The sequence below is a fragment of the Notolepis coatsorum genome (assembly GCF_963971535.1).
Source record: "Notolepis coatsorum genome assembly, chromosome: 1".
NCBI lineage: Eukaryota > Metazoa > Chordata > Actinopteri > Aulopiformes > Paralepididae > Notolepis > Notolepis coatsorum.
In genome coordinates, this window is record NC_140165.1 from 132,413,091 (window position 1) to 132,433,118 (window position 20,028).

Here is a 20,028-nt window from a genome sequence, read left to right on the forward strand (position 1 = left end):
TATTTTCATTGTAATGTACTTATGCTGTATGATGACAATACATTTCAATGTAATCTAATCTAACTGGTACTATGACCTGAATGATGGTCCTAGAGGTCAGTGATTTGATGCTCTTTTGGTGTTTTGGTGATGGTGGTGTAAGAGAGTGCTGTCTTAATGTAAGAGTGCCGTCTTAACAGGTCGTGGGAAATCTCCCATATAGGCATTGGATTGGGTGGAGAGCTGGTGACTGCATGCGAATGCCCTCGTATGCCCTGTGTATGGGGACATGTCACCCATATAGAAACACACCTCTTCAATCAATATCTGAGATGCAAATAAATAAATAAATAACCTTCTTAATAAATATAATATTTATATTGTAGTGGGTTCTATAGAGACATAATTCCCCATGGTATTGTTTTGATGTGTTGATGGGGCACTGTCACTTTAAGGAGGTTGGTTTTGGGTTGGGCTGAGAGGAGACGCCCTGTGTGGGGTTTCATTGGTAAATGTTTGATTACTACGAGCTGTCAGAAGCTAGCCCGGCATAGTTCTGACAGCTGTCACTTGTGCTACTGCGAAATAAATGACACACGGCTTTGTGTTGTCAACTGACAAATTGTGCGTTTCTCTTTTCTGACGATTTCTACAATATAATATATATATATAAATAACTGTCTTTTACTAGGACCTTACTACTATGTACTATGTTACTATCCGTATACTACTACCTACCATGCTAATATGTCTATTATACTATGCACTCAGGGTGTAACACTCAAGTTCAACACTATTTGATGAACAATGCCACTGACCAGGGACGTGCACAGGACTTTAGAGGGGCAGGTGCTCAAGGGCTGAAAAGGGCACTACACTTGTGTTCATATATTAACCGAGCGCGCGTAGCGCGCAAGCTCGATTTTTAAGGGCCCTTTTCGGGCAGGGGGCCCCCTTTTTATGCTTTTTGGGGGGTTTTGGTGATCAAATATTGAATATTGAACTATAATAATCAGTGCAGGAACTCACTTATCCTTGAAAGACACTTTTATCACTGACTTAAAAGGCCCATACATCTCCATAAATGTTCAGGGGGGAGGGAATAAGTGCTTACCCTACAGACCCCAAGAAGTGCTGTGCTGTATATTCTGTATTGTTTAATATAAATGCATTTTTTATTCCAATCCCGATTTGTATTTGAGATTCCCAAATCCCATCGGACTTGACTTCTTCGTGTCCCTCAATGAGAGTAATACCAGCATTCAACTGTATGCGCCACAGCGGTTTCTATCATCATCATCATCACCCACGCTATGCATAAAATATATAGGTCCGCGGAGAGGCACGCTGAGGAGGCCGTGCAAACTGCAATGGAATATGGGGCATCTCTCTCTTTACCTAATATTTTGATTCTATCCTGACATTTTTCAGTTGGAAGGGCAGTCTATATGCGTAACGGTAAAAAAATAAAAAATTAAAAATTAAATAAAAAATATTTTCTTTTTCAAAAAGGGCACTTTTTTGATGAGGCTCAAAAAGGCAGGTGCTCAGGCACCCCTTGGCCTCTATGTGTGCACGTGCCTGTATGTATCTATATATTAAAGAGATTTGGGTAACACTTTATAATAACACTCAGTTATAAGACATTTATAAGGTATTTGTAGATAATGAACTAATCATGAACAAATCATTTATATACATTCGTAAATTATTATTAAATCATTTATAACTATATTTGTATAACATTTACAAATTAGTTCTACATTATTTATAACTCATTATCAACATTGTTTGTACTTGATTTGTTCATCATTAAATAATGTTGTCTAATGTGTAGTAACACATTTGTAGATGCTTTGAAAAATGGATATGAAAAAACGACTATACTGTACATTTATTTGTTCATGTTCAACAAATGATTTCATTATGACATTCATTTAACATCTATAAATCATTTGCAGATGCTATTGTGTGCCCTAATCTGAAGTGAAGCCTATTCATCATTAACAAATGTCTAATAGTTAATTATTTGTTTACCTTTTCATCACCTGTTACAAATGTTGTAGACAGCTTTCGGATACACCCTTCTTTGTGACATCAAACAGTGACAGAATTAGGAGGACTATAGATACAGTAAATGCTATTTTATTAACATATAAAATACATAATGCATGACATATAGTGTAACGTGGTTACACCCAGGACCCAGGAATACCCTGGCCAGGGTGTAGACGGAAATCTCACGGGAGTGAGACTTGACTTCATGTTTGTTGCTGTCTGTTTGAATGGAAGCACGATATATTAGCAGAGCCAAGTTATTCGTGCTGCCCCACGCTTTTATTAAGGTATGAGCAGGCTAAACGCCTTTTTTGTTGGTAAATCTATTCCATCATTTCCGACCTACAACTCTTGTTGTGTAGACGTACTTGATGTGGTGGGCGCTAACTTTACATTTGAAGTATGTGTTTGTTCCTAATGTGTGCTCAGTATTGCGGCATGTGATGATGACACTACATACAAGGGTAATAATTATTTGTATTTTCAGGTATGAGCAGGTATGAGCAGGCTAAACGCCTTTTTTGTTGGTAAATCTATTCCATCATTTCCGACCTACAACTCTTGTTGTGTAGACGTACTTGATGTGGTGGGCGCCGCTAACTTTACATTTGAAGTATTTGTTTGTTCCTAATGTGTGCTCAGTATAGTTGCGGTATGTGATGATGACACGACACACAAGGGTAATCATTATTTGTATTTTCAGGCTGTATAGGCGCCTAGGTGAGGAGCAGGAGTTTGAAGGTGATGCGGAACTTGACTGGGAGCCAGTGGAGGTGGATGAGGGTGGGGGTGATGCCGGGGCTTGGTGTGAGTGAGAACCCTGGCAGCTGAGTTCTGAACATACTGGAGCCTGTCCAGGGCTTTGCTGGGTACCCCGAACAGGACTCCGTTACAGTAGTCCAACCGGGAGGTGATGAATGAGTGGATTAGGGTCTCAGCCACAGAGTCGGAGAGTGAGGGTCGGAGACGGGAGATGTTTTTGAGGTGGTAGAAGGCAGACTTGGTGACGGATTTGATGTGGGAGTGAAATGAAAGTGTGAGTCAAGGGTGACGCCCAGGTACGGACTTCGAGAGACGGGAGATGGAACAGCCGTCAACATGGAGGAGGAGATCTCAACCTTCCCGAGCAGTGCCTTGGGGGCCACAACCCTGAGCTCTGTCTTTTTGCTGTTCAGTTTCAGTAATTTGGTTGACATCCAGGTTTTAATGGCGGGGAGGCAGTTGACTACAGACTGTGGGGGGAGCTGGAGGATGGTGAGGTGCTGATATAGAGCTGAGTATCATCAGCATAACAATGAAAGTTGAGTCCGTAGTGACGTATAATCTGACCGAGGGGGAGCATGTAAATGGTGAATAGTAGGGGACCCATCACGGAGCCTTGGGGGACACCGTGGTTGACTGGGGCCAGGGGGAGGATGAGCCGCTGACGCTGACAAACTGAGATCTATTTGTGAGATATGAATGAAACCAAGACAGAGCTGTACCGGTGATGCCAAGGTTGTCGGAGAGGCATTTGAGGAGGACTGAGTGGGATATGTATCGAACGCCGCGGAGAGGTCGAGAAGGATGAGGAGGCTGATGTGTCCGGAGTCTGCAGCAAGGAAGAGGTCATTAGTGATCTTGATGAGGGCGGTCTCTGTGCTGTGATGTGCTCGGTAGGCTGACTGAAGGGGTTCGTAGAGCTCATGGTTGGACAGATGTTGATGAAGCTGGGCGGCGACTGCCCTTTCCAAGGTTTTACTTAGGAAAGGAAGGTTGGAGATCGGCCGGTAGTTATCCAGTACATCAGGGTCCAGACCAGGCTTCTTTAGGATGGGAGTGATGGAGGTGGTTTTGAAACAGGAGGGAACTATTCCAGATGACAGAGAGGAGTTGATGATGTCCGTTATGATATGTCATGCACATGTATTTTATATGTTAATAAAATTGCATTTATATAATAGTCCTCCTAATTCTGTCACTGTTTGATGTCACAAAGGGTGTATCCGAAAGCTGTCTACAACATTTGTATTTAACAAATCAAGTACAAACAATGTTGATAATGAGTTATAAATAATGTAGAACTGATTTGTAAATGTTATACAAATATAGTTATAAATGATTTAATAATAATTTACGAATGTATATAAATGATTTGTTCATGATTAGTTCATTATCTACAAATACCTTATAAAGGTCTTATAACTGAGTGTTATTATAAAGTGTTACCGAGATTTGCACTACATTCATACCTCATTTGCATTTGCACCTTGCCTTAAAAAAAGTGTACCTCATTGTCTGCATTTTTACTTCATTGTACTTAGGTTGTACTTTAGTTTGTATATTGTATTGTATATTTATATTGTATAGTGTTATTCCTCTTCTACTGTATGAACCACATTAGCAGGGGCTCATAAAGAACCAAGCATTTCACTGTAATGTACCAGTACCTTATACGTGACAAATAAAAACAAACTTGAACTTGAAACTTGGAGAAAGAAAGGGGGGTTGGGGTCTAGGGGATGTTCATGGTGACCAGAGCAAAAAAAAAGCAACAATTCTACTCTGCTTGTATTTTGTGTTTTTTCCCACGTAGTCTTCTTATTTGAAGACTTAATCTCTGATCTTATTGGGGAATTCTCCCCAAAGTGTTTGAACAGATTTCCAAACATTTTCCAAACAATATAATGCTTGTCATGTACAGTAGGAAAAAAAAATAACAAATACAAGAAAATGTATCCTCTTTTGAAATCATACGCAAGAAAAGAAACAACCTTTTTTGTAGTTTTCTTGTCCATCAAACCTGTCTCGCATACAGTATGCTTTACATTTCTAAAATATAAAGAATTAATAGTGGGGTACATTTGTACTGGTCTCAAGGCAGCTAGCCTCTATTGAAATGTACAATGACTGAAGAGAAAGAAAGAAAGAGAGAGAGAGAGAGCAGCGCTCAGGTAAGATGTGTCTGCCCACCATGTAGGTCCTAATGCATTCTCAAGGGCCCTCCATGTGGTCCCCATACCTCAGTCTCCATGGAGACCAGAGTCATTCAGCGAGCGATGGGGTTAAATAAGTGTGCGCTGGTATCAAGAATAGGGGGAGAGAAAAACATGTAAACACTTGTCAGATTCCGCAAACAACAGGGTGTATGTATGGGATAGGATACAAGGCTAGAGACACGGCTTGGTATGGTTTTAAAACTCTACCCCCCCCCCCCCCCCCCCCTCCACACTGCAAAACAAAGGGTCAGAACCTCTCTCTACCAGTTAGGGGGACCTAACTGAAGTCTAAATGGATGTGTAGGTGGACGGATGAATGGATGGATGGACAGAAGGTCTTGTGGAAACATGGTACAATGTAAAGACTGAATAAAGATTCAGAATTAAATAATTAAACAGCACTTGATATTCATCAGGCGTCTAGGGCCATTAGGAGAAATGAGGCACTATATTAGAATAATGAGACGTTTGGAACTCAGCCAGGTCAGAATAAAGAAATGTATATGGAAGAGAAAGAGCGAGTAGTAGATGATAGATAGATAGATATATAGATAGATCACCCCTCTCTCCTAACACCTCTCACCAACAGCTAATTGTCTCCACCCCCTCAACTTTCCGGGAGGATTACAGAATACATCAGAAACACTCAAATAGGGTTTGGATGGGGGTAAATGGGGTAAATAGTGAGTGACTGAAAGAAAGGGAGACAGACATAGAGATACAGAGTGAATGAGAGAGACACGCACTGTGAGGTACATCATATACCACTGCTCTGATCTCAGCATGTGTCCAGTTCCAGCCGAGCCGGACCCCCGACATGGAATCCTGGGAACTCTTATCTCTCTGTGTGTGTGTGGGTGTGTATACTATGACGCACACACATATATGTGTGAGTGAGAGAAAGAGAGAGAGTACGCACAAACATGATAATTATCGCATTGACCCACATTGTCCTTTTATAATATAGCATATTCAGGTTCGCTCTCTGCCAAGGTTATAATAATAATAATAATGTCTTGAATTTATATAGCACCTTTCACATACCCAAGGCGCTTTACAATAGAAGGAGGAGGGGAGATGATAGCGGTGACCTAAACTAAGAAACAGAATGAATGGGATACTCAGGAGCATCTGAGACCATAGGCCTGGGTGAAGAGATAGGTCTTCAGCAGGTTTTTGAACTGGACAACAGAATTTGCATTGCGGATGTCCATGGGGAGGGAGTTCTAAAGGGTGGGGGCAGCCACACTAAAAGCCCTGTCCCCGAAGGTCCGCAACTGTTTTTGGTTTTGGTAGGTGTGTTCGACCCAGGTGCAGTACAGAACAGATATGACGAGAGGCAGAAGTTGGTTTTCAAACAAGGCACTGTTACTTTAATTTGTGTAATGAACAGCACACGCAACCGATGGCGTGTAAACAAAGGGAGATGAATCTGCATCTCAAAATAACACGATAACGGGGAAAACAAAGTGGAGAGAGCACCGTCTCCAAAACACGTTATTTGGCACACACGTCAAACGATGGAGTTGTATACAAACAAAAGAGGAGAATACTTTGTCTACAGAAGAGGGAAAGCAAAGGGGAGAAATCAAGTCCCCAAAACACAACACAGGGAATATACGTCGGACGACGATGCGGCATATTATACACACAGCGATATAACACATTAACGTAACGGATTGACACAGCAATCAAAGTGACATGATAACAAAGAACATTAGCGAACATACTATCCTCTTATGGCAAGGAGCGATAAGGTTTACTCACACAGGTATTACTCACAGGCAGTTTGGCGATTGACTCACGGTGTCAGTAGTGACACGGAAGAGCATATAAAGCCACCTTAACTAGACACACCAGGTGCCAATGAATGCAATTAGGGCAGAGAGACAGGTCAAATACCACCAGGTAACGCTAGGACTTTGCTCCCTGAGGAGAGCAAAACCCCAAACGTTACACGCAACCTGGCTTGTGGGATGGTAAGCAAGCCTGTGTCAGAGAAGACGAGATTCCGGGAGGGAATGTAGGTGTGGAGAAGGTCGGATATGTACAGTAGGTCACGAAAGGCCTTGTACTTGTGAAACATCTATTGCTTTTTAGAAAGATTGGTGCAAGGTTGGTAGCAACACTATGTCTAAGAGCTTTGTTCTAAAACTAGATGTATCCACCATAGATATAAGTCAGTCAGTCAATCAATCTACAGAAAGGAGGTCCAAGGCACTTTATATAGTTGGGCTACAACATTAAAATAGATGTTGACCTACACATAGTGTCTCCATAAGCCTTCGACAGGTTGGGGGCAATGTGTAGGTCACCAGGTATGTTCAATTCAACTAAATAAAGTATTTTTTAATAACTTAAAACACTCCGCATGAGCCTAGGACCTCCTCTTGTCAATTTCCGTTCATTGAGATGTAGCCTATCCACTATTTGAAATTTTTTATAGTTACTAATCAATTGTTGGAATAGAAATAAAACTCACCTCTGACCACTAGTGTGCATAGTCTTTTTCCAGGAGTTGGGGCAAAAAAGGGCACTTCCTGGAGTTCCACACTGCATAGAGGTAACAGAAACAGAGCATCCGGCCATATGGTCTTTGCGTGGAGCACCAGGGTCTAAAATTTAAAAAATACTATTTGGAGAAATTCCACACGGACAGTGTCAGTTTCTATGGTGCCTATACAGCCAGGAAATTGATGTTGGCAATGTCTAATCTGGTGCAAACTTATTTAGATTTCTGAATCTGAAAATGGCACTCAGGGGACCTAAGACAAAAAGGTCATGGTTGCCTCTCTCCCCAATGCATGACACTGCCACTGAATACCATTGATATTATTGGTTGTCTAATGACATTTGCATAACATTTCAACGGAACTATCTGTGCTTTTGAAATATTGAGTGACATCAGGTAAACATATAGTTTTATCCTAAATGGATATAGTGTAGATAACAACTGTTAGTGTTTTGGAATGAAATCCTCCAGGATTACATAATCAGATTACAAAAAATAACTATAATCAACCCAGATTACATTCTGAAAATCTGTAATTAGATTAGTTACATTTGTCAAGGAAGCTTGATAAAAACTTTTATTACATCTTTAACCTCTTATTTGTTAGGGTAGCGTTTAACTGAGCCCAAAAGCAGAACACAGGGAGAGGAGAATGGAGCGGTTTAGGTTTGTTTAATCCGTGAGGAATAACTTGATAGCAGCTAGGCTAGGACCACTCAGTATGGTTTCTGGTGTGCCTGGTGGTTGAGGTTCTACCTTGTCGGCTACCACGCCTATTCATCTGTTTGCTTGCCATGTTTGTCACAAAAATATTATATTGTCGAAATCATCAATTAAAAGGAAAAAAATGCTAGTGAGGGCAAGTGTTAGTTTGTAAAAGTTAGGGGAGCAGTTGCAATGTGCGACCTCACTCCATGACACCGGCCCTGCCCTCTCTCTCTCCCTCTTTCAACCTCTTTCACCAACCCACACAACAAGTCTCAAGTATTTTTTTGGAATAATGAATTTTTTTTCATCAACTGTGCATCAGGTTAGAAATAACCGCTCTGCAACATGGTTATTTCTAGGAAATGCACTTTGTTTTGCATGTTGATCATCTCTAATCTACCGGTATTACCATTTCAGAAATCTGTTGAATACAATTATTTCATGTATTATCTTTCATCTACATTAAGGTATTAATAGTCATTTTAAAATAGCATACTGCACTTCAACATGGAAAAAAAGAGATTTGCTTTTAAAAGTTATTCTGTAGCTGCCTACCATATTGCCTCTATCTATTATTGCCTTGATATCGACATGTAGCCTAGCAAACCACTTGCTTTAATATGAAGGGCACTACATATGGTTTGCCTTCTCCAATATGATTGATCTTGGACACCCCATACAATATGATTATTCCTAAATCAATGACCACAATCTTCACAAAGTAAAGAATTGTTGGCACACTGTTAAATGAAGTTGGGTACAGGTAGAGGGAGACTGGTGCGTCACACATAAAGTTTGACAGGACTGTTTTATCGACCCATATTATTTTCTATCTCCCCTGTGCTTCTCAAAGTGCTCCCTCATGCCTCCTGAATAAATAACAGGTAGCATAGTGAGTGGAAGCCAAGATCAATTTCACTGGCAAAATGATATTTAATGAATTTTCCAAAGGGTATTGCTATAAAACAAATAGAAACTTTACAGCGCTTCAGAGAAATAAAAAGCTGTTACATCAACAAGCTGATTCTAACAATATATCTAGTCAATCCAGCATCAAGATCATGACTCAGATGTTGATGCAGTATGTAGCCTTATTCTTCATAGACATAGAAAGTGAAAGCATTCCTGCAGGCTGAGAAAGCGCTGATTACAAAGAATTATTTGCTTCAAAGGCCTGATTTAACCCACAGCGTGCTGTGTTTCACACAGACGATAATTACTTCCACTGTGAAGCCTGAATGTGAAGAGATTTTAGGCGCGGATTGCAAAATAGAAGAAAATGGAGGAAATAGCAAGAGAGAGACAGGCCCTAGAAAAGGCCATAAATTGACAAAAGTTTGGGATCATTTCAAGCTGAAAGAAAAGGAAAACTCTGTACAGTGTGTCTATTGTAAAATAGAACTAGCCGATCACAATAGCACTTCAGAAAGCATCCGGTCCACAGAGCGGATCCGACATAAGGTAACGTTGTCATTAGCATTTAGCGTAAATCTATAATGTTATGATTGCTAGTTGAAATTATGGCTGATAAAGAATGTACGTTAACTCATTGGACACCAGACCCGATGATAGTCGGGTTAACTCGCCATTGCTTGAGCGCCAATCACGAGTATAGTCAGGTTTTAATTGTTATTTCTTTTATTAGCGATATCCATTCATTTTCATCCATCCAGCCTGATGTCATCGTTGGGAATGGGTCTGAGCTCGCAAAAGGGCAAATACCTCCCCCTACGCCTTCCGGCTGGTATTGCACTCCACTGGGATGGTATTGTTTTTTTTCTGGGTTGATCCAAGCCGTGCGGGCGTGGTTTAAATAATCAGGCGAGGTAACCTGATTTCACCGATAGATCTGTGAGGCTGATCCCCCCCCCCCCTCCCCCTCATATGCAATGCTGTTGAACGTGGCACAGACCTCCACGCCCAGTACTTCAAATGGCGATCAGATAATTGGAATATCTCTTTTGCATTACATCAGATACAAGGTAACATCATATATAAATTTCATTGTTGATCTGATATGTATTTCTACCCCGATCGACGCTGTATCTGTGTGTGTATGTGTGGCTGTTTTCCGTTGGGTGGGAGGAGGGGGGGGGGGGGGAGCGGCGCGCCGGTCTAAACAACATTGCATGCGTGCACGAGGAAGGATAATAATTATGATCTAGCGTTGATTTCAGGAAGATTCGATAATCAGCCGAAAAATGACAACGTGTTTTGTGTATTCCACTAAAGGGCTATTATCGCGTCTTTCTCTGGAATGACTAGAAATCACCAAAACTATACTCGTATTCAAAACGGTATAAAACGGAAATGTACCAATGTACACACACACACACACACACACACACACACACACACACACACACACACACACACACACACACACACACACACACACACACACACACACACACACACACACATACACACACACACACACACACACACACACACACACACACACACACACACACACACACACACACACACACACACAGAAACCCAGATAACCAGCTAGGGTGGGGCCCTGACCAACCCCTGATCACAAGAGCATTGTTGTTCAAACCTGTTTATCAAAGAAACCTTTGATTTGGAGCAGCTCATTTTTGATGAGAATAGGGGTCAACAATTTAGATATAAGAACCTTGTATCCATTGTAAGGGACTCAGTCTAGCCGAGGCTGGGTCAAGGATGGACCTGTTGTTGCTGTGCTGTGGAACCTATGCTTATATGCTGAATAAATCACCTTTTCACCAACTGGGCCATTGCCTCTGAAAACAATCTCCTGTCTGAATTATTTCGGGAAACCAGCGCTCTCACTCACAGAATCTACTTCACCTGCTGAATCAGTCGTTTGTTACCCCAACAAGTAACATTATGATAAACCAGATTGTACTGACAGATGAAGAAAATACTGATTTATTAGCGCTACTTACCTTTTACTAAATGAGCAATCATGTCCCCAAATTCTTCCAAAGCAGCTGGCTGACTTGGGCACATTTGTAAGGGTAATTTGATTATATTAGAAATAAAAAAATGTATCCAATGTATAGTGCATGTGTGTTTGTGTGTGTGTGTGTGTGTGTGTGAGCTCTCACAGTCGGGAGGAAAACGGGGTCACATGTGGATCCACACGCAGATATCATCCCTGGTCCCTGGTTACGTGGAGGAAGGGAGATACTATTGCCACTGGCAGAGGAGTGGATTGAGGAGTTGATTGGGACTGATAGAACACACATGTGCACCACATGATCACCCACATCCCACACACACACACACACACACAAAGACACACCTGGAACAGTGGCGTCGCGTGGGTAAAATAACAGGGGAAGCCAAAAAAAAATTATAAAAAAAAAAGTTATTAAATATTTTTATTAATATTTTTTATTTTTATTTTTATTTTTTTTAAGTGAAGCAGTCACCATGTACACTACAGTATGGCTCGGCGGCCAGTCAAACTTTATTTTTATTTATTTAACAGATTGCAGAATGGGTACAATACAGTATGGCTCAATACATACAATTGTATAAGGGGATGCAGACCAGAGAAAGACGTTTGTCTTGTTTACATCAGGGTCATTAACACTTTGAGTGCCACTCACGAGATTTCTCGGGTTTTTAATAGTGACGTAGAATGCCACTCACGAGATTTCTCGGATTTTTTATTTTTTTTTGCGATCTGAAAAATTATTGCATCACCCGAGCCTACCCGAGTATAGCCGAGCTGCGCCGGTGATCACTGTGGAAAAAAGCGCCCCCTGTCGTCTCCCAGATGACATAAGTGATTTTGGAATGGACTCAATGAAAATGAATGCGGAAAGAAATCCGGTACTCCACATTTTCCAGTTCACTGATCCAGCCGGGGTTACCACAGTTCATTCTGGAGCCTCAGATCCCCGCTGATCATGGAGTTCTACAGTATCGCGTTGGATCCATACACTTATCGATTTTTTCGAATGGTGATCAGGAATTGGAATATACCAGTTGGATACCATCTGATGTCAGGTAAGGACTCTATGTTATCAGTGGTAGGATAATCAGAGTAAGTTTGATGAAGTTATAAGCTGTTTTGTGAAATGTCTTCTTTCGGTTTCACTGTAAAAGTCTGTGAGGAAATCAACAGAGCGATTATCAGTGTGCGGCCGTAATGTGCTTGCGTGCACGTATAATATTGATCATCTAGCGTTTATTTGAAAACGATTCATAAAAAGGCCGACGAATATCAACGTTGTGGAATATTCCACTAAAAGACGATTTTCATAGAATGCTCCAGAATGAGCTGTTTTTTATATCAAAACGGGGGCTTTTCTAACTGCTCTGAAACGGAAACGACACGATAAAAAAACAATCTGCCTTCACAGCACTGACTGGAAGATAGCCATAATTTAAAACATAGATTAGGCGATATTAACGTTAACATTGGCGCCGATGGTGGCATTCAAGCGGTAAAACGGAAAACCAGGCGTGGCGCTCAAAGTGTTAATACTGCTGGAGCATTGGTTAATTTTTGGTCAGATCTTTCCTTGCACGATTTTGCGCGCAGCGTGGGAGCAAATTCGAGACACATATTCGGTTGCAAAAAGGTGTCCCACGGTCTCCTCTATGGCCGTGAATATTCTCACGCGGATCGGAATCACGGCGCACCCGTGGGACACTTTTCCGTTTCGGCGAGTTTATTCCACGCTTTCGGCCTTCCTTTTCTAAGCATTTTCGGGGCTACATGTGAATGAGTAAAAGTTGCGGGACGCCCAGATGTTTCCACGATAGAAAGCTCGCGTGAATCCCATAATAGGCTCAGTTAATACAGCGTTTTTAAAATCACGCAACATTTTCAGGGTCGCGAGCCGACCTTTTCCCCTCGTTTTCGATGATGGAAGTGATTTAGGAAAAGCTTCGGCACGCCGTGAGGTACCCGTGGATTTAATCTCGCGAGGATCGGGGCAATATTCGGAGTGCAGAGGGGAGGTGTGCAGAGGGGATGCCAGACTAATTATTCTGCTCACAGCCCCGTTTTAAACTTTTAAGGTGTGGCAGTCAGCTCGAATCTGATTGGCTAGTATCGGTTTTGGACTCTACATACATGAATCACATGGTTGAGGCTGGAGAAAGACACCTACCCCCTGCCTCTCCTCTAGCTGCAGTGAGCATAGTGAGTCTGACAGTGTGTTAGAGAGAGTGAGAATGAGAAGAGGGAGACATTTAAAAAAATAAAATAAAAAAATTATAACACAGATGAAAAAGAATGTAAACTATATAAAAAAAAATTATATATATATATATATATATATATATTTTTTTTTTACATTTCATATTTGATATTAATTCATATTTTGATAGGGAGGCCTGGCTTCCATTGGCTTCCATAAGGATTCGCCACTGACCTGGCATAAAGGTCTAGGAGAGACAGAGAGAGGTTGAGTGGAGGTGAGGAAGGAGTAGAGATCGTGGACAGAGTGTGATGTATCGAGTTTGTGAGGTGAGAGGTAGTTTGAAGGAGAGGTGAGAGCGAGTAGGTGTTCGTGGTACTGGACCCTGGACTGGCTGAGATAACCCCCTGTGGACTGACACTGGACCAGAAGACAAACCTTGAGTATCGAACATTCCCTTTTTTGTACGAGAGCCTGGAACGTGTTTTGACCTTGGACTGTATTTTGACTACTCTATTGCCTATCGGACATGTACTTTGGATCAATAAATATCAACTGTTTATTGAAATTGTGCTTGTGTGGACATTGTAATTGTTTGTTTTAGTCCGTGTCAAGCCTGAACACCACAAGGCTTGTCACAATACAAAGAATGTGTAAGAACAGATAGTGTAAGAGCTACACTATCAATTATATGAACAAACAACACAACAGGAAAACTCTAATACACATGTAAGACTATGTTCTATTCACATCCTGAAACACAGTCTACTGTATGTTGTTGTGTTTTATTTGGGAAATATATAAATGAGAGAGAGAGAGAGAAATATACCCCAATTGGGTAGGCCTACAAGTGGTATGCTAAGCGCTTTATACCTTATAGTATGGGATCTCTTTTAAATCTCTTTTTTAAATCCACCAGTCCTACTTTCTAGTCGTGAGGCCAGTGTTTGTTTACATTCTAGAAACTTACCACAGTCATGGTATCCATAAACTTCAATCGTTTCGGATCCTTTGAATGAAATGAAAATGTAAACAAACACTGGCCTCACGACTAGAAAGTAGCACTGGTGACGTGAAATCACTGAGCCCAGAGAGGAGTGGTTCGGCAAAAAATAGTTCAGAGTATATTTGCTTAGAAAACGTAAATGTCAAATTCAATTATTTTTTATTTCTCCACGTGGTAAATACACAGGTCACAACATGTTTACAGGAACGTTTTGGAGTTGTATTTGGAGTGTATTTCGTGACTGTAGGTGACTGTAGGGAACTTCAGGGTAACAGTCTGACCCACTTCCAGTGATGAAGCTAAGCTACGCTAACGGTGCGTGCGTTCCCTAAGCCTAATGCATGCAGAGAGAGAAAAAAGGTATGTATCTTCTTGTCTAACTCCAGGGAAGATGTTAAATAAGCTAATTTCCCAAAATGTTGGAGTTTTCCTTTAAACCCAAGTGAGAAATGTAGGCTCTTTAATGAGACCAAGGCTCATTAAAATATATCACTACTCTTCTCATGCAGGGTGTGAACGTGAAGTCTGACATTTTGTGTCTGTTGTAACCAATAGTTCAAGAAACCAGGATGTACAACTAGACAATGGGAAGTGTTTCATCTACCGCTGAATAGAGGAACTAGGACGCATGTCTTCTGGTTTGGTGTCAGTGGGAGACACAGTGTTGAGTATATACAGACTGATAGAATTAAGGAGGATTTCATGTAGGCTATATGGAGAAATTGTAAATTATTTCAAGAATAAGAGTAAAGGATGGTCACAATCCATGAATTATTTTATACTTCAAACCCCCATGTTCTAAAACATAAAAAACATCATCTAAAACAAAGATTCACTTGAGATTTTTGTCAGTGTGTAAATTATATTAATTTGATGAAACCAATCAATACTTTTTATTTGACATATTTCTGATTAGACAAGCTCTCCTTTTCTCTGTACTACTGTTCTTCTATCTGTGTTCATAAACCCACATGGGATTCTCCTGTTTAATTTGTTGCAGTGTGCCAAGACATGCCCATGCAATTAAGTGTCAATGAGAAATTAAGTCATCAATTATGGTTAGTTATGTAGGAAGCATATTATGTAAAATACTGATTAAGCAATAAGTGCACCCCTCACATTGATATTCGTGGTGTTTGTCAATAGGTTAATTATCTGTTTGGACAAACAGGACAAATGTAGTGATTGAGAGCTTTAGCAGCAATCAGCAATATGTACAATGTAATTACTGTAGGCTAAAGCCATAATTATGTGCAGTGAGGAAATTACCAAATCAATATCTTTTATATGTGAACTTATCATTTGATAAAAAAAGGTAATAATCTATCTACAGGTATTTACCTATCTATGTATCTAATATATCTATCTATCTATCTATCTATCTATCTATCTATCTATCTATCTATCTATCTATCTATCTATCTATCTATCTATCTATCTATCTATCTATCTATCTATCTATCTATCTATCTATCTATCTATCTATCTATCTATCTATCTATCTATCTATCTATCTATCTATCTATCTATCTATCTATCTATCTATCTATCTATCTATCTATCTATCTATCTATCTGTCTATCTATCTGTCTGTCTGTCTGTCTGTCTGTCTGTCTGTCTGTCTGTCTGTCTGTCTGTCTGTCTGTCTGTCTGTCTGTCTGTCTGTCTGTCTGTCTGTCTGTCTGTCTGTCTGTCTGTCTGTCTGTCTGTCTGTCTGTCTGTCTGTCTGTCTGTCTGTCTGTCTGTCTGTCTGTCTGTCTGTCTGTCTGTCTGTCTGTCTGTCTGTCTGTCTGTCTGTCTGTCTGTCTGTCTGTCTGTCTGTCTGTCTGTCTGTCTGTCTGTCTGTCTGTCTGTCTGTCTGTCTGTCTGTCTGTCTGTCTGTCTGTCTGTCTGTCTGTCTGTCTGTCTGTCTGTCTGTCTATCTATCTATCTATCTATCTATCTATCTATCTATCTATCTATCTATCTATCTATCTATCTATCTATCTATCTATCTATCTATCTATCTATCTATCTATCTATCTATCTATCTATCTATCTATCTATCTATCTATCTATCTATCTATCTATCTATCTATCTATCTATCTATCTATCTATCTATCTATCTATCTATCTATCTATCTATCTATCTATCTATCTATCTATCTATCTATCTATCTATCTATCTATCTATCTATCTATCTATCTATCTATCTATCTATCTATCTATCTATCTATCTATCTATCTATCTATCTATCTATCTATCTATCTAATCTATCTATCTAGCTATCTACAGTATCTATCTTTATACTGCATACTGGTAATTCTATTTCACTGAAAAGTAACTGACTCTTCGATTAATTGTTTGAACATTGTATTGATTGGTAACTGAATAAATAGATAATTAAAATGAAGAAAGAGTATAAGAAATATATAAAGTTTTTACTCTTTCCTAGTTCTACTATTTCCATTGTTATCTTCTTCTCTGCAGACTCATCAACACTCCCACTGCCTTTTTCCTACTCACCAATCATGTTTCTCCTGTCCTCCATCTGAGTTCCATTTGTTCCTCTGTTTCACTTACCATATCAATCAACACTCCCTCTCTCTGTCCCTCTCTCTCTCTGTTTCCAGTTTTCTGCCCGTCCACCCAACTGTATTTTTCTTTAATATTCACAGTCTATCCCTTTCCCTTTCCATCTCTCTCGGTGTCTTCTCCGTGAGGGGTCTTTGGAGTGATCGTCAGTGGAAAACCCAATTTACATCTTTCCGCTGCCCTCTCTCTCTCCCTCTCGGTCCATCTCTCTGTTCTCTCCTCTCCTTTTCTTTCTATAATCCCTGAACTCTGTGTGGGTTTGTCGAGAGTGATGCCACATGGAAATCCAATAGACACCTGTCTCAAGCCGTCTGTGTGTCTGTCTGTCTGTCTGTCTGTCTGTCTGTCTGTCTGTCTGTCTGTCTGTCTGTCTGTCTGTCTGTCTGTCTGTCTGTCTGTCTGTCTGTCTGTCTGTCTGTCTGTCTGTCTGTCTGTCTGTCTGTCTGTCTGTCTGTCTGCCTGCCTGCCTGCCTGTCTGTCTGTCTGTCTGTCTGTCTGTCTGTCTGTCTGTCTGTCTGTCTGTCTGTCTGTCTGTCTGTCTGTCTGTCTGTCTGCCTGTCTGTCTGTCTGTCTGTCTGTCTGTCTGTCTGTCTGTCTGTCTGTCTGTCTGTCTGTCTATTTCTCTCCTTCTGTCTCTGTCTGTCTATTTCTCTCCTTCTGTCATTTCAATTAAGTTTCTATTTATTTGTGCAATAAGACTGTTCTAATGGTTGTGGCACACAGGCACCGAAGCGAGACACAGGGACAAAAAAAATTAAAATCTATTAAAATACTTCCTGGCAACAAGGTCATCATCAAGCATCAACGCTCAAGCAATTCCTTCGGCACTGTCACACATCCTAGTTGTCCAGAACGTTGCCCTATATATATCACAGTCAAGAGCAAAGACAACTACAAAATATATAGATAGAAAATCACATTTGGAAACATCTCTCTCTCGCTCCGTCCCTCTCTAGAGAAGGCTACCAGCAACAGATGAGTGTCGGAGAAGCCTGGTCATAGTGTCTTAAATGTCAATGTCTCATTCATTAGGAGCAGTATGGCCATAATGACACGCTGATTGACACCTAAGTCTGAAGTGGCCTCGATAGTTCCTGTTCACACTAAACATGTCCATCATTATCTCATAAACTCACGTAATGTGAGTGGAATGAACCACGTTTTCCCATTAGTATTGTCATGAATGAAGCACTTAAAGGTGTGTGATGTGAAAAGGTGCAGGCAAGAATATAATGAGCCCTCGAGGACTGATTATCTAAACCATCAGAATTATATGTGAGCTTCCAGCGTCATTGTACAGTTCCAGCAATAAAGGGTGGGTCCAAGATTCCCATACAAATGATAGTTTCAAGATGACATATAATAGAACAAAGAAGAATGTATTTATACATTTTAAGTTGACTTACTATAGAGCAAACAGATGATTAAACTAGTATAGTTATATAACGTGGCTGACTGGATAAGATCATGGTATAAACCTTTGTTGAAGATAAGTGTGCAGCTAGTGACCTGTTATTTCAGCGCTAAGAGACTTTTGGAAAATCGGAAGTCTTTCTCTATTTGAATTCCTATTCTTTCAATATAGAAGAAAAAGGTATGCAGAGACTCCTCCGTGTAGAGGCCCATGATCAAATTCTGCATTAATGAATAGAAATTAAACAAAAAAGTTAAATTAAATAAAAGTTTAAACTGAAAATCCAACAAAGTCAGGCCATACCCACTAGCTGTTATTGTGAGCAGTCAAGCTCTCCTCTTTGAAAAGGATGCTCCGCTGGTTTTACCTGCCAAAATAATATTCAAAACCTGTGTGTTTTTCCCCCCAACTCAGAACGTTTGAAAGATTAATTTGGGCTCAGTGTCTGTCTCTCTGTCTGTCTGTCTGTCTCTTTCTCTCCTGTCATTTGAATTAAGTTTATATTTTTTGATTGTGCAACACGACTGTTCTAATTAGAGGAGAAGAGAGAACAATGGAAATAGTAGAACTAGAATAAGAAAAAAGAGTAAAAACTTTATATATTCTTTATACGCTTTCTTCATTTTAATTCTCTATTTATTCAGTTACCAATCGATACAATGTTCAAACAATTAATCAAAGAGTCGGTTACTTTTCAGTGAAATAGAATTATCAGTGGAATCCAGCCTACTTGATTCCAGTTCAGTCTAGTTTGCCACTAGTGGTGTGAACAGACCCCATGTGTCAGTGGTTGGTGGCAGAATATCAGGCTTGCGCTGTGGACGTGTGAATACCACCTCCTGCCTACAGAGGCTGCAGGGAGCCATCTGACCTTTTCTCAGTGGCTGATTTAATGAAGAGATTGTCATCTATACCATCTATCTGGGGAGAAGAAGAATACTCTTGTGACACAAGAAATACTCAGCCTCACTTGGACTGATCTTACTTTATTTCATTGCAGTGTTAATCAGTCAGCCACCCAGTCATTAGGTCAGTCAGATAGCCAGTATATGGACAGTCAGGTGGACTAACACACTCTGTCAGTTATCAGTCAGTCATCCATCCATTCATTCAGTCAGCCAGTCTAGTTCATTTGACACAGTAGACCACTGCACTTCCGCGTTACATTGAGCTCACGGAGGAGAGATGCAATCTGTTAATAAAATGTTCATTCAATCAATCAATCAATCTGCATGGTGATTGATTGAATGACAGATTGCAAAATGGGTACAATACAGTACGGCTCAATACACACAATTGTTAAGGGGATGCAGACCAGAGAAAGACTTTCGTCTTGTTTACATCAGGGTCCCCCATTTTCAATTCATAATGAATTGTAAGTAAGGGTGCAACTTGCACCCTGCAATCCATTCTTTGTGGATCTAGCCCTCAGTGTGAGGTTGAAAGTGCCATGAGACCACAGTGACATCTAGTGGTCAACATATGAAAGGCTCTTAGAAGCCAACAGGTGATTTGCGGAGAAAAATAAAAAATGTCATACTGATCATCATGTATGGAATAAATTATATTGTCAGTTTCCAGATGAAACCTTGTACCCACAAAAAGCCTTTGTTTTCTCTCATTCATCCCTATGTAGCCTACCTTTA